Source organism: Prionailurus viverrinus, chromosome D4 (assembly GCF_022837055.1).
Source record: "Prionailurus viverrinus isolate Anna chromosome D4, UM_Priviv_1.0, whole genome shotgun sequence".
NCBI lineage: Eukaryota > Metazoa > Chordata > Mammalia > Carnivora > Felidae > Prionailurus > Prionailurus viverrinus.
In genome coordinates, this window is record NC_062573.1 from 9,296,564 (window position 1) to 9,309,337 (window position 12,774).

General features: G+C 41.1%; 1 long non-coding RNA gene across 2 annotated transcripts; it reads left to right on the forward strand.

Annotated features, from left to right (window-relative positions):
* The first annotated feature begins 1,256 nt into the window (after nt 1-1,256).
* LOC125150777 (uncharacterized) lies at nt 1,257-8,205 on the forward strand. Of its 2 annotated transcripts, none has more exons than XR_007146474.1 (3): nt 1,257-1,329; nt 1,914-2,212; nt 7,904-8,205. It is a non-coding gene; the product is annotated as an uncharacterized LOC125150777 (long non-coding RNA). The 2 variants fall into 2 exon arrangements; XR_007146475.1 differs by lacking the exon at nt 7,904-8,205 and adding an exon at nt 6,825-6,969.
* The last annotated feature ends 4,569 nt before the right edge of the window (nt 8,206-12,774 follow it).

Below are 12,774 nucleotides of genomic sequence, written 5' to 3' on the forward strand. Positions count from 1 at the left end.
AATCCAATAGAGTTTCTAACTGGTTTGGTCAACAGTTATTAATGTAGATTCACTAGCAATGCCTTCTTAATGGAAGAGGGTGAGAAGCTTCTCAATTTGAGACACAGTCCCTCTGGCATTAAGGACTTACCCATCTTCCAACTTGACTTTTATCTCTGGGCTTCCTCCCTGGTGATTCCTGGTCCTTGATGGTTACAGAAACTTAAGATTCAAAAACACCTAGAACCTTGTCTTCTAGGGGATTCTGTGAATCATGACTTCTGAACTAAAACTACATATGTAATATTTCTCCAGCAATAATGATGGGAGGTGTAGGTGCAGAGTTTGCTCTGTATGGTTTACAGTGGACCTACAGCATATTTTGGTAATTAGGAATGCAGAGACTGAAGAAATGAAAATATTGCAAGAAATGTTGCAGCACTTGGTATATTTAGTGAATAAAAAAGTAAAGAAAGTCTGAAGCCATGCACCACGGAAATAATCTTGATAATTTTCTAATGTTGACAATCGGTATCTATTGAATATTTTGGCTAGATCATAGGCTAGATACTTTCCAATACAACACTCCCTATAATCCTTATCAGCAGTGTGGTGACAAAGGAAGCAGTATGAGGCTCAGAAGAACTAGTAAGTTTGCCTAAGACCACACAACCAGGCAATGAAGAAGGAAGGATCAGACCAAGTCTCCAACATCAATGTCCTGGATGCTACAGCCAAGTCTGTCTTTAAGTCCAGGGACAACCAGAGTTTGAATTCTGAGTATGGCAGAGTGGGGTTTGTCCAGGTGGAGTCCCCAGTCTGCAGTATCGGTGTCATACGGGAACTTGCTAGAAATGCAAGTGCTCTGGCCCACCCAGACACACTGAATCAACAACCCTGGGGGTAGAACCAAGCCACCTGGACTTTTCAGCAAGTCCTTTGCATGATTCTAACGACTACTGTTGTGTCAGTAACGTTGGCAAGAGCCTCAGAAAGGCAAAGGAAATTGCCTACAATCCTAGAACAGCACTAGGTTTTGAAATGAGGTTTGTCTTCCCTTAAACTTGTAATGTTGCATGAGGTGTTTTCTAGTGTAGAATAAGTTCTTTAGTGTCTGAGCTTTAGTTTTCTTAGCTGCCAATTAAAAACAGTGGCCAAAGATGAAGATTCTGGAAATCAATAGCATATCTCCTATTTACTAGTCATGTGGCACAGGCAATTTGTTAATCTCTTTCTGATCTGGTTCCTCACCTGCTAAATGCCTCTTCAGGTTGTCGTGGCAATCAGTGAGAAACTGCCTGATCAGTACCTTTGCACAGTGCCTGGCACAGAAAAGAAGCTCAGTGACATGTGAGTCTGTTCATGGACATTAATAGCTCATCTTCTTTCTCTCTGAATAAAATGGACAATATCCTTACCCAGTGCCTGGAGCATAGTAGGTGCACAGTAAATGCTCAGTCCTTATGGTTCTTTCTAATGGAGGCTTCTTTTATTCTCCTTGACAAGGTAAGTATCTCCCCAAGTGGTGTTTCACCTCCTGGATCTTCTCCCTGCAGCCAACTCCCTTAATGTCAAGCAGTGAAAGTGGATCCCCAGGAAATAAATTCCAAAGCTATTGTAATGGAAAGAGTCAGCTTCAGTCAACTTTACCATTAAACTCTTAATAAGAGAGTCTGCCCTATAAGGGAGTCACCTTGCAGCACTTTCTCCTAAGAACTCTGGTTATTAACTATAACTCCCTGGAGATGTACTGCCCCGCCCCCCGCCCCCCCCCCCCCAACCCTTTCAGAGCAGCCTCTGTTTTTCTCTAAGGAAGCCCTGGAGAGTCTCTGCATCCCACTTGGTAAAACAGTGATTTAATAAGATGCTTAATTATATTTGAACCAACAACGATATTTTACGGAATACTGTAATTGCATTTTCCATTTTGCTAGAAAATCGAACGCTGAGAAGCCTGTGAACTTGTCACATCAGTGTGCAGCCTGGACAACTGACAGACCCAACACCAAATGCTGTGGTTCCTTTTGCAATCGTCTGTAATTCTCCAACTCTGAGCAACAGGTTTGGAGGTCTCTCTTAACCCAGCTCCAGAGGAAACACTCAATACACAAGTATAACTTAATTGGCAATGTAGATGCGGACATTAAGGAAGGCTGGGTAGACAGGAATTGTATACAAAGAGCCTACAGCTACAAATGTATAATCTTGTAACAAAACTGCACCATCACCTCTGGTAAGTCTTAATTTACTTATGTCTGAAATAAGAATAATAATAATGCCCATGCTGCTGGTAACGGAGAGGTTTAAAAGATACCACTGCAGCTAATGGCTGGACCTAGTAGGTATTCAATAAAACAAGAGTCTTCCCTTTGGTCCAAGGAGACAGCCTAGAAAAACTGACTTCAGTGTTTAAAAACAAACGAAAACAAAGAAAAGTGGGACAACAATGCCCCCAGACTTTGCTTAGAGGAAGGCTCAGAATAATTAAAGCAAAGTCATGCTGGTGCTTTGCCCGTCTGTGCTTATCACTCAGCTCCTTGGCACAGTTCTGCATTGTCTTTACCTTTGTCCCCTACCGGCTGCAGATAGCGCCGGTGACAAATTGCTGTTTCCATGAATCACAGGGCTGTTAATCCCCATCGTGTCTCCTTAAAACACATCCCTGCATATCGCGTGATGCTGTGCTTTCTTTACAAATCTTTTAGTTGCCTAGTTACTGGGCTAATATTGATAATACCTGCTGCATTGCGTACCCAGCTCCTCTCTGTGGTATGCGGGGTCCCCAAAGCACCCTGTGGGCATGCTTCTGTCCCCAAACTGCTCCATGGGAGTTTTTCAAAAGATAGGCTTCAGCTTTCTCTGTTCTCAATACCTCATACACATCAAGACATGGCCCATTAGGGGCATCTGGTGGCTCGGTAGGTTAGCCATTCGACCTTGGTTTTGGCTCAGGTCATGATCTCACAGTCCTTGAGTTCGAGCCCCGTATCGGGCTCCATGCTGATAGCATGGAGCCTGCTTGGTTTTCTCTCTCTCTCTCCCTCTCTCTGCTCCTCCCCTGCTTGGGCTCTCTCTGTCTCTCAAAATAAATAAATCAGTTAAAAAATTTTAAGACATGGCCCATTATAAGCACCAAGGCAGTTTGGATGACACGGATGTGTCCCAAATTTGGGACCAGAAGTTTATAATCTTAAGAGTCTTATAGAGTCTTTAATTTTTTAAATATTTTACGTTTCCATACTAAAAACAAACCTGCTCATTATTTAAAAGTTGCAAATCATTAGGGGCGCTTGGGTGTCAGTCAGTTAAGTGTCTGACTTCAGCTCAGGTCACGATCTCATGGTTCACCAGTTTGAGCCCCACGTCGGGCTCCGTGTTGACAGCTCAGAGCCTGGAGCCTGCTTCAGATTCTGTGTCTCCCTCTCTTGGCCCCTCCCCCACTCATGCTGTCTCCCTCTCAAAAATAAATCTAAAAATATTAAAAATGGAAAAACATTAAAGTTAAGAAAAGAATAAAACATTATATATCTACATGAATATAGATAGGCATCTTTTTATCTAGATATAAATATACATATATAAGTATAGATATAATATCACCTAAAGGTAATCTCTATGAATGCCATGACACACTTCCTCCCAATGTTTTTTTCTATTCATAGTTATTTTTTTTTTTTAATTTTTTTTCAACGTTTATTTATTTTTGGGACAGAGAGAGACAGAGCATGAACGGGGGAGGGGCAGAGAGAGAGGGAGACACAGAATCGGAAACAGGCTCCAGGCTCTGAGCCATCAGCCCAGAGCCTGACGCGGGGCTCGAACTCATGGACCGCGAGATCGTGACCTGGCTGAAGTCGGACGCTTAACCGACTGCGCCACCCAGGCGCCCCCATAGTTATTTTTTTAAATTTTGGTGTTTATAAGATAGCACTTACGTGAACCTTTTAAACTATCCTCTCTATACGCATGCTTTCCTGATAGATTCTCTCTATAAACATAATTTAAGTGACTGCATACTATTCCTCTGAGTAGAGGCATCAGCTTCCTTGACGCTTCCTCTAATGTTGTCCTTACAGTGTTTTTAATTTTAAATTACTTCTTATCATAAGTAATTCTATGACGGGCTACATTATAGGGCCCATAAAGCTGCCATTCCAGCAGAAGGAGACAGATCATAAACAAGAAATGTAATAAATAAATGAAATAGTACATAAGGGATAAAGGGGAGAGAGGACAGCAGAGGGACAGTTGCTGCTTTAAATACAGTGGTCAGGGTAGGCCTCACTAAGACTGAAGACTGGCAGGAAATAAGGAGGTCAGACACCCCAAGATCTGGTAGAAGATCCTTTCCGGAAACAAAAAAAAAAAAAAAGAAGAAGAAGAAGCATGCAAAGGCTTTGAGATAGAAGAATTAACAAGTGGAGACAAAGACAATTTAGTGTAATTGTGCAGGGTCTTGCAGTCTGTGGCAGAACAGCCCCAGGCTGCTGAGATTCCATCTCAAATGCCAAAGTTTCCGAACCTGGAAGCATCAGATGACAGAGTGAGCAGGCAGTCTTAACACTGCCCCTAGTCTAACTAAGCCTTCGACACGTTTCTTCCTGAACACGACCTGCCTTTTCGTAGAGCGTTTGCTTCAGAAAACTTCCAGTCTTAAATTCTTTCTCTGTCCCTTTGAGATGTAAATCTTCTCCCAGACTGTTGCAAGTTTTATAACCCAGAAATGTCTTTCTCAAGGGCCTGGGAGCCATCTTTAAAATATACTCATCTGAGGAGAGAGTGCGCCTACTTCCTAGTCTCATCTCCATCACTGGTCGTGCCAACGTTATCATCTCTCACTTGGAATACTGCAGTGACTTCTTAGCCAGTCCTCTACGTGTTTACTCCTCATTGTTTATTCTCTATAGAGCAGGCAGAGAGCTCTTTTGAAAGTCACACTGTATCCTACCTCTACCCAGGAACCTCCAGTTGTTTTCCATTACCCTTTCCATAAATTCCTAAGTCTTTCCTGGCTCCCCAAGGCCCCGCCTACTTCTCTGACTCAACACTATGCTCTTAGGTTCTCTTTCACTCCATCCCAGCCATTTCGGCCAATAACCCACCCACCCCGAGGGCCTCGGACCCTGCTGTTGGTACGGTGCAGATTCTCTGTATGGCTTCCATTCTAACTATTCAGCTACCTCCTGACATATGCTTTTCTCAACCCATCTAATTGTCCCGTCTGAAAATGTAAATTTTGTCACTGCAGCTTGCTTTCCTAATACGTACCTACCAGGACCAGACATTATGCGTTTATTATTGCCTAACTCCCCCTCCTCCCTAGAAGGTAAGTTCCATTTTGTTCACTGCTACATTTTTTGTAGCCTCACAAGTGAACAGTAAGTGTTGAGAGAGTGAAGGATAAGTAAAAGACTCTGAGGTGTCTGGTTGTTTAAAAACAATGGTTCAACTTCCTCAATTTACTTATCCACCAAATCCTTTTCCATGTAACACTTCTCAATATGGAGCAAAATCAAAAGCATAGATAGTGGCAGCTTAAAGGTGGCTGAAAGATCTTTGATCTTGCTCTCATCAAGAAGCAGGGTCTATGTTGTCTCCACTTGAATGTGGGTAGTCCCTACGATCGCTTTCTGCAGTAGAATGTGGCAGAAATGGTGCCATACCAGTTTTCTGGGTGCAGATTGTAAGAAACTGTCCGCATCCACCTCCTGCCCCTTGGAAAACTCTCTTAGAGCCCTGAGGTGCCATACGCCAAGTCTGATTATCCTGCCAATGCCGTGCTTGAAGGGTGTGCACCCATAGGTGCTCCAGTCAGCAGTCTCAGCAGAGCACAGCCTTCTAGCCATAGTCCCAAGGCACCAGACAAATGAAAGTAGGTATCTTGCACTCTCCACACCAGCCCGTCTGCCAGGGAAATACTACGGTCTCCACTGAGACAGAAGAGAAGGATCTGCTATGGAGCCCAGTCTAATTTCCTCACCACAAAAGCACGAGATGTACGAAAATGATTAATGTTTTAAAAACAACAAACCAACCTACCTTTGGGTAATTTATATGGAGCCATAGATTACTGGAATACTGATACAATCCATTCTTTTCATTTGGAGAGGAAAAAAAAAAAAGATCTGGAGAGGAGAAAGTCACTTTGCCAAGGTGTCTTAGCAGAACTGGGACCAGACCCCTATCTATCCAGTGTTCTTGCCATGAGCAAAGGGTTTTAGGAGTTGCTCTGGACCCCTTCCTCCTTCTCTCGCATGGGCTGTCCCCTTCAGTTGAAACCAACATTTGTTGAATACACTGTGGGTGTCAAACCAGACCCGGGAACATGTACATACTCATTTCATTCAGTCTCTCTAGCCAGAGGAGTTCTTTAGGAACCAGCCAGTGTGGACCAGCAAAGAGGGATGTCATCAAAGCTATAAAATGAGAGGCAAGTCCAGCCAGAGTGTAAATTGACCAGAATATATTTCATTCTCCTGGCTGCGAGGCCTCACACTTTTGAATGAATATGTGCTTAACTATTTATAATTGACCTTTGCACAAAGGAACATGAAATTTTTATAGCCCAAAGCTTCATTTATTAACTTTACTGGAGTGTAAAATATTTCTGTTTGCCATAAATTTATACCAGGACAAACAATATATATGCTAATTAGTAGTCATGTCGTTGTCTGCACGCTGTTGTGTTGGCCGGTCATTTCCAACAGGCAAAATAGCAGAATTCAATCGACAGATGACAATTGAATGGCTTGATACTCGCTGTTCAAACAGTGAAGTCTGGAGTGGTGAATTAATGGTGTTCATTATAACGAGTCCATTTCCTTTTCATTTCCTTTATAAATTAGTCCAGGTAACACGCTGAGTCCCTTCAAGAATGGCTCCCGGGAACCTGCTGAGATACACCTGCAAAACCCACAACTCAGCAGAATCCCTCCGGCTCTCATCCTGTGGTTTTCATGTTCCTTCTGGAGTTTCAAAAACTCACTGATGTTTCAGGTGTGGAAGGAACCTTAGAGATCATCTCTACTGGTTTCACAGAGAAGGGGACTGAGACTGAGAGTGGTTAAGCGTGTTGCCCAGGGTCACATAGAAAGGCAGCGTTGGAGTCAGAGCTCAGGAGTAGGTCTCAGTAAAAAATAAAGCTGGGAAACCCCTGAGCGATCATCACTGTGTCCTATCTATTTAAGAGGTGGTAAAATAAAGGATCGAGGAGGACAAGTTCAAATGCTATAGACCTCATGGAGCCTAAACAGAACTTGAGGCTTCACTCTACTCATTCATGTGTCCATCAATTTAAGAGATGTTTACTGAGTACCTACTATGTGCTAGGTGCTGGAGGTGAAATGGTTATCCAAGTACACATAGCCCCTTCCCACACAGAGTCTAAAATATAGGGCAAGAAATATACATCAATGAAATTGTCACACAAGCATATACTAGCAAAATGTGACGGGCGCTATGAGTGTTAGAAGGGTGGGATATGGTCTAGTCAAAGGGGCTAGATATCATATGAGGGCTGAGATTGAATGAATAGAGATTGATAGGTGAAGTGTGTTGAGGTGGGTAAAACATAATTCTAAACAGAGGGAATGGCATGTGCAAGGGGCCTGAGGTGCAAAGAAGCTTGGCCCATTACAGTAATTACAGAAAGCTTGTGATGGATGTGTGCCCAGAATGAGAAGGGATGAGTCTGGTAAGGTGGTCCCAGTTTTGATCATATTGAACTTTGTGGGGTTTAGTTCTTTGTCCTAAGACATAGGGAGAGCAAATCAAGGCTTAGAGGGGCATGCAAATGGCATGCAAAAATAGAACACTTTATTTCCACTGTAGCACATGTTATATTGAATTTCAATGTTGCTCCCATGGTTGGTCCTTAAGTGTAACCATTGCTTGAATCATGTCTATTTCTATCTTATATTTACAGCACCTAGTTCTTGGTATGTAAAGGAAATTTGTTCAGTTCTTGGTATGTAAAGGAAATTTGGAATGCTGCCTGCTGCATGAAAACACAATTTTCCCATCATCACCTACAAAACATTGGCAAAGAAGGGCCGACTGTTTTGTCTTTATATCACATGGATTATTCCTTCCCTTCTCCATCATGATATAAGTGTGAAGATGCAAAATATCCCAAAGCCGATCCTTCTTCGTCTTTGCTAACAACAAATAAGCCATTTTACTTCTCAGAACAATCTTCCAGCTAAATATTTCTCCGGTTATACATAATCTAAAGCCTCATGAAATTTTCTAGGAAAACTTTTGTTCCTCAATAAAAAGGAAAAATTAAACTGGTATGTCTAGCCAGCCTTCTTCTTGCCTTGATTTCAAATGCAATGGGTGGAGCTGCAGCAACCATCTTGTGACTAGGAGGTGACAAGGAAATGGCAAACAGAACTATTAACATACAGCTACCAGTCTCCATACTGTCAAGCCCTTACTCTGGATCCAAGTCCAACAAAAAGAAATTTATTTGACCAACGAAAATAAATTTCTATTAGTTTTAGCCCTCTGGTTAGGCTTTCGGTTACTTGCAGGCAATTGTAGTTCTAGCTGATAGAAAGCTCTAACAAACTGCCTGTCACAAAATAGAAACTCAGTAACTATTCACTCTCTTCCAAACGCAGGCCACCCCCTTTTCCACCAAGCTATTTTTCTTATGCATTTCTCCACATTTTGCTCTCTTCATTTGGTTTATCATGTGTATTCAAATACTGGAGATAGAGATAGAGATAGGGATAGAAATGAGAGAGGGAGAAATAGAAAGAGAGAATGAGGAGAAAGAGGTTACCCTGGGAAGCTTAAAACCCTGTTGGAAGATGAGGGGCTTGCACAGGTGAAATAGTAACACCATACACAAACCTGCTGAGAAATGGGCACAAGGTCTGTGTTGCAAATCCCATCTTGCCATCAACAACAGCAGAACTTTGGAAAGTCACATCACCATCTGGGATCTCTATCTACATTTGCAAAATAAGGAGGCTTAGATCATCTCAAATGCAGTACTTCTCAAAAGATATTCCACAAACCACCACATCTAAGCCCCCGATGAGGCTTGTAAAACATAGACCCCTGGGTCTGGACTTAGAGTCTCTGGGACTGAGAATGAATGATGGGCATCTCAAGCATGCTCCTGCAGTTGTTAATAGCACTTGAGACCCATTGTCAAGTTCTACTCTTGATCTAGGATTCTCTGATTTACTTGGGACGAAGTACAAACTCTATATTTTAGATGTGCAGTTAAGGTGGAAGCCTGATGCTTTAAAGCATTGTTTTAATTGACTTAAGATGATTGAGAGCTAAGGCTCCAGTGCAGCTGGAGATCCCAGCTCCTCCCGAACAAGAATCAAAGTTTACTGACAATTGCTGAATTAAATTATAGGAATCTCCATGGTGTTTGCTGCTGGAGCTGTTCACAGTGTTGTCAAAACACCCTCTGTGCATATGTATCTGTGTGGATGTATGTTTGAACACATGCATGCCTGTGTATAAATATATGCATGGTCACATATGGATGTGCACATGGGCTATCCACAAACAGACTAATGTTTGTGCATAGGGATCAAGTATGCATCGCTATATACAGCTACATGTGCTTACAGACACACATTTCTGAATATTTGTACTTACACATTCACACGAGATTACACACATGTATATAAATGTACCATGTTTTGCACCATTTGTTACTGATTTAAAACCGAGTTGTGAATAGAAAATAGTAAAAATCTTTGTTTGATAGTCCCCGAGGTGTGGGAAAATAGAAGAGACTATTGGACAATTTGCAGAGGTTAGACTCAGGATGTTAATTTCATTTAGTTTCTTGAAATATCTTCTTATAAATGTTTTTTTTTTGGGGGGGGGGGAGGTTGTGTTTATTTTCAGTGAGGACAGAATGCTGGGCTTCTTGTTCCAGCACTATGCATAACACATTGGATGTTCTTGGGCAAGTCATGTGATCTCCATGGGCCACAGTTTCCCATTCTTCTTCTATAGTCTTAGAGTCCCTTGTTCAAACCTGAATGACAACATTTACAGTTTGTGTCTATTTTCCTTAGACTATTAATGTCCCTTTGGTAATAGGAACTACATCTTATTCAGCTCCATTTTCCCAATGTCTATGAGAGAACCTAGCATGTTATAATGGTGATAGTGATGATGGTGGTGATGGTGATGGTGATGGCGATGATGATGATGGTGATGATGATGGTGATGGTGATGATATTACTGATGATGGTGATGATGGTGATGGCGATGATGGTGATGATGGTGATGGCGATGATGATGATAATGGTGATGGTGATGGTGATGATATTACTGATGATGGTGGTGACAATGGTGATGATGGTAATGGTGATGATGATGGTGATGGTGATGATATTACTGATGATGGTGATGATGGTCATGGCGATGATGATGATAATGGTGATGGTGATGATGGTGATGGGGATGGTGATGATGATGATGGTGATATTACTGATGATGATGACAATGACGGTGATGGCGATGATGATGATGATGGTGATGGTGATGATGATGGTGATGATGGTGATGATATTACTGATGATGATGGTGACGATGATGATAATGGTAATGGGGATGATGATGGTGATGGTGATGATATTACTGATGATGATGATGATAATGGTGATGGTGATGATGGTGATGGGGATGATGATGCCAATGACAAATGAAACTAGTATTTACTGAATTTCACTTTTAAGTACTTTACAAGGACAACATCATTTAATTTTTACCACAAACCTTGAAGCAAGTACAATTGACCCTTAAACAACAGGAGTTTGAATTGCACACATCCACTTATAAATATTTTAAACACATGTTTAATTCCAGAATAATTAAAATACAATGTTGTATTAGTTTAAGGTGTATAATATAGTGACTCATCAGTCCTATACATTACTCAGTGCTCTTCATAATAAGAATATATATATTTCTTATAAAATTTTTATATTAATATATATTTTTATAATATACATATATTATATATATAATATATATAATATATATATATATTTTAGAGAGAGCAAGCATGCATGTGTGTGCACACAAACAGGAGGGGCAGAGAGAGAGAGAGAGAGAGAGAGAGAGAGAGAGAATCTTAAGCATACTCTATGGTCAGCATGGAGCCCAATGCAGGGCTTGATCCCATGGCCCTGGGATCATGATTTGAGCTGAAATCAAGAGCTGGATGCTCATCTGACTGAGCCACCCAGGTGCCCCATGGTAAGTATACTAGTGTACTCTTAATCCCCCTCACCTATTTCGCCCATCCTTCCACCCATCTCCCCTCTGGTAGCCATCAATTTGTTGTCTATTGTTAAGAGTTTTGGCTCTTTTCTTTTCTTTGTTTCTTTGTTTTATTTCTTTTTCTTTTTTTTTAAACTTGTTTTTTCATGTTTATTTTTAAGTGAGAGAGACAGAGTGCGAGTTGGGGAGGGGCAGAGAGAGGGAGATACAGAAATGAAGCAGGCTCCAGGCTCTGAGCTGTCAGCACAGAGCCCAACACGGGGCCTGAACTCACGAACTGAACTGTGAGATCATGACCTGAGCCAAAGTCGGATCCTTAACTGACTGAGCCACCCAGGTGCCCCTTATTTGTTTTATTTCTTAAATTTCACATGTAAGTAAAATCATAAGGCATTTGTCTTTCTCTTATTTATTTCATTTAGTATTATGTCCTCTAGATCCATCCATGTTGTTGCAAATAGCAAGATTTCATTCTGTTTAATGGCTGAGTAATATTCCACTGTGTGTGCATATGTGTGTGTGTGTTTGTGTGTGCATACCATTTATTTATCATTCATCTATTGATGGACACTTGAGCTGCTGCCATAATTTGGCTATTGTAGATAATGCTGCAATAAACACAGCAGTGCATATATCAATGTGTTGTAGCCTTTACATAAATACCCAGTAGTGGAAATATTGGTTCATATGGTAATCTATCTTTAACTTTTTAAGGAACCTCTATACTGTTTTACACGGTGGCTGCACCGGTTTGCATTCCTACCAACAGTGCGCAAGGGCTCCTTTTACTCCACATCCTCACCAACATTTGCTATTTCTTGTGTTTTTGATTTTTGTCATTCTGACAGGTGTGAGGTGATATCTCACTATGGCTTTGATTTGCATTTCCCTAATGACGGGTAATGTTAACCATCTTTTCACGTGTCTGTTGTCCAACTGTATGTCTTCTTGGGAGAAATGTCCATTCATGTCTTCTGCCTGCTTTTTAACTAGATGATGATGATGATGATTTGGTGTTGAGTTGTGTAAGTTCCTTATACCTTTCAGATACTGAACCTTTATTGGATATGTCACTTGCAAATGTCATCTCCCATTCAGTAGGTTGTCTTTTAGTTTGTTGATTGTATGAATTTTTAAAATAAATATGGTACAGTACTAAAAACATATTTTCTCTTCCTTATGATTTTCTTAATAACTTTTTTCTCTATTTTATTATTAGAGTACAGTATATAATTCATAGAACATACAAAATTGGTATTCATTGACTGTTTATGTTATTAGTAAGGCTTCTGGTCACAGAAGACTATTAGTGGTTGAATTTGGGGGACTCGAAAGTTACATGTGGATTTTCAACTGCATGGAGTGTTGACACCCCACACCCCTGCATTGTTCAAGAGTTAGCTACACTACCATTCTCCCTGTTTTGGGAAGATTTTGGCTCAGAGAAATCAACTAACATGCTCAGGAGTACCAGGCTAGGAACTATCATAACTTGAATTCAAATCCAAGTCTGCCTGACTCTGAGAG